We start from the raw sequence: 3,905 nt of genomic DNA, 5'->3' as shown, positions 1-3,905 counted from the left end.
ATCCACGTCCTTGATCCACTTGGAATTTACTTTTGTATTTGGTGAAATACAGTGATTCAGTTTCATTCTTCTGCATGTTTCAACACATTTTTTCCAACACCATTTGTTGAAGAGACTCTGCTTTCCCCATTTAATAGTCTGGGCACCTTTGTCAAAGATTAGATGCCCATAGGTGTGGGGGCTTACTTCTGGGCTCTCAATTCTATTCCACTGGTCAGTGTGTATATTCATGTTCCAGTATCAAGCAGTTTTGGCCCTATAATACAACTTGAGATCTGGGAGTGTGTTGCCTCCAGTTCTTTCTTTCTTCTCAAAATTGTTTTGGCAATTCTAGGTCTTTTCTGGTTCCAGATAAACATTTGTAGCATTTGTTCTATTCTCCTAAAAAATGTGCTTGGGATCTTGATGGGGATAGCATTAAATTTGTATATGGCTCTGGGTAGTATATTCATTTTAATGATGTTAATTCTTCCAACCCATGAACATGGAATATCTTTCCATTTCTTTGTGTCTTTTTCAATTTCCTTGAGTAGTGACTCATAATTTTCAGTATACAAGTCTTTCACTTCTTTGGTTAGGTTTATTCCTAGATATTTTATTGTTTTTGTTGCTATAGTAAAAGGAATTGATTTCTGGATTTTATCTTCTTCTAGCTTAGTGTTTGCATAGAGGAATGCCACTGATTTTTGAATGTTAATTTTGTAGCCTGACACCTTACTGTATTGCCTGATGATTTCCAAAAGCTTCTTGCTGGATTCCTTAGGTTTTTCCATGTATACTATCATGTCATCTGCAAGTAGGGAGAGTTTGACTTCTTCTCTTGCAACTTGTATCCCTTTGATTTCTTGCTCCTGCCTGATTGCTATGGCAAGAGCTTCCAACACTATGTTGAGTAGTAATGGTTATAGTGGGCAGCCCTGTCTAGTACCTAATCTGAGTGGAAATGCTTCCAGTTCACCATTGAGTATGATGTTGTCTGTAGGTTAGTTATATGTAGACTCCACTGTCTTCAGGAATTTTCCATCTATTCCCATTTTTTGTAGTGTTTTCATCTTAAAGGGATGTTGGATTTCATCAAAGGCTTTCTCTGCATCTATTGATATGACCATGTGTTTTTTGGTCTTGCTTTTTTTTGATGTGGTGGATCACATTGATTGATTTATGTATATTAAACCAACCTTGCATCCCTGGGATAAACCCCACTTGGTCATGATGAACCATCTTTTTAATCTACTGCTGTATCCAGTTTGTTAGAATTTTGTTCAATATTTTAGCATCTATGTTTATCAGAGATATTGGTGTGTAGTTTTCTTTTTTGGTTGAGCTTCTGTCTGCCTGACACCTTACTGTATTGCCTGATGATTTCCAAAAGCTTCTTTCTGGATTCCTTAGGTTTTTCCACTGAATATGGGCATTGACAAGTGGATCTATACTCCCAGCCTGTCTCTCTCTTTCCCTAGTGGGGCAGGGCTTTGGGGAAGCAGAGCTCCAGGACACATTGGTGGGGTTGTCTGTCCAAGGAAGTCTGTTTGGCATCATGCTTGCATCTGGAACCTGGTGGCTGAAAAGAGAGTTAATATATAAAGCCAAACAAATTGTTGACTAATCAAGACCCTAAAGGCTGGATTAGTGCAGATGAAGAGTTGGGGTGTCTCCGTTTTGTAGATAGCTAGTAGTCCTATTTTAGTTCTATTCCAAAGGGCCTGTGACTATACTATTTTTTTTCCCCTGGGCCTGACATCTGAAATGTAGGTGGATCCAAGTTATTATCTGGGGAGATGATGTCATGGCTGGGAAAAGAACCAGAATGCTGGATCAGGGAAGAAAATATCTCCCAAATATGGGAAAGGGGTACAAGTATTGTTGACTATAAACCCTATCGATTTGATGTGCTCAATTTTTGTAGTCCTCTCTTCATCTGATGACCTTGGATTTTCTCCCAGTTGTTTAAGTGTTTAGTGTCATTTATTGTACTCAACCAGAATTAGGTTTTTATGATCTGTCTTCTTTGGGCCTTTCTCATAGCCCAGATTCTTATCACAAAGGTTGGATGAAGTGATTCATAATAGTGTTATGCAGGATCTGAGCAGTGAACCCCATAAAGTGCATACTTGGCCAAGAGAAAGAACCAGGGTTCAGATCTCTCATCCTTATCTCCAGAAGGGAAGCTTCACTAGCTGTTGAACAGTGCTGCGGGTGTCTTTCCTTAGCTCTCTCCTCCTCTTTTCACCCACCTTTTTGTCATATCCTCTACAAAAATAAATAAATAAATAAATATGACTGCTAGGAACAGTGAAATCTTTCTGTAGGCAACAAGTCCCAAATGGTAATCAATCAATCAATCAGTCAATCAATCAATCAAATAAAAATCAGTGCTATGCAGTGGAAATATAAGGTAGATCATGTATACCATTATTTTTTCTATTATAGTCTCTATTTATAAAAATAGTAGTTGTGTTAAAATATCTTTTAAAAAGAATGAAAAAGCAAAGAATCAAGCTCTTCCCTGAAACCTCTAGAAGGAACAGAGAGCCCTGCCAACATCTTAATTTTGGTTTTGACCTCTGGAAATGTAAAAGATTACATGTGAGTTGTTTTAAGTCACTACAGTCACAGTAATTTGTTACAGAAACAATAGAAACGATAGCTCTGCTCAGTGATTTGACCACGATCTGTTCCCTTGGTGGTTTTAGATGGAAATCAATTTCCACTACAATAAGATCACTCATTTTGACATTGGGAAATTCAGTACCATATGTGACTGATTTATGCAAATTATTCCTGCGCTCCCCTTTGTCCTGTGGTTGCAACTTAAGGAAAATTCACTGGCACAGCTCTCATCACCCCACCAAAGTTTTCACAGTACAAGGAAATAAGGTGAATCTTTCTATTCTGTCTTCTTTTTGGGGAAATGGCCTCCATTGTTAAAATTCAATCAGGTTACCAATTTGAAGTTTTAAGTACTTAGACTGAAGGAATATGTATTCAGAACTGTGGTCTATGCATCAAAAAATCGATACATTCAGGGAGCACAGTGGGTTAAGTGCAGGTGGCGCAAAGCATTTCACAAGTGGTGAAGCAGGTCTGCGGGTGTCTATCTTTCTCTCCCCTTCTCTGTCTTCTCCTCCTCTCTACATTTCTCTCTGTTCTAAACAACACAATGACATCAATAACAACAACAATAATAACTACAACACGAAGACAACAAGGGCAACAAAAGGGAATAGATAAATATTTTTAAAATTTGATACATTCAATCCATTTTTCCCCTTTCATGTTGATTAGTGATTTGTAAGACTATAAGTTAATAGGAGTGTATATTAATACCATCCCCACCATCAAAGGTCTGTGTCCTTCCTCCCTGACTCCAAACGTTGAAGCTAAAAATCTACCCGCACCATCCACCCAGAGATTTTTACTTTGGTGCCATACTCCAAACTCAGTCAGATTCTGCTTTGGATTTCCCTTTCTGTTCTTCTTTCTCAACTTCCTTTTATGACTGAGACCATCCCATAGTCTTATTTGTCTTTCTGAGTTAGCTCCCATAACATGATTCCATCTAGCCCCGTCCAAGATGGGTCAGAGAAGGTGGGTTCACCCTTCTTCATAGCTGCATAGTATTCCATTAAGTACATATACCACAGATTTCTCACATTCTGACTTAGCTCACTTAATATAATATCTTCTAGATCCATCCAAGATGGGTCAGAGAAGGTGGATTCATCCTTCTTCATAGCTGCATAGTATTTCACTGTATATATATACCACAGCTTTCTAGCCATTCATCTATTGTTGGGCACCTGGGTTGCTTCCAGGTTTTAACTACTACGAATTGTGCTGCTATGAAGATAGATGTGCACATATCTTTCTGGGTGGGTGTTATGGAGTCCTTAGGATATGTCCCT

This window comes from Erinaceus europaeus, chromosome 1 (genome assembly GCF_950295315.1).
Source record: "Erinaceus europaeus chromosome 1, mEriEur2.1, whole genome shotgun sequence".
Lineage (NCBI taxonomy): Eukaryota > Metazoa > Chordata > Mammalia > Eulipotyphla > Erinaceidae > Erinaceus > Erinaceus europaeus.
The sequence above is the reverse complement of the archived record's forward strand: the minus strand, read 5'-3'. Positions refer to the sequence as shown.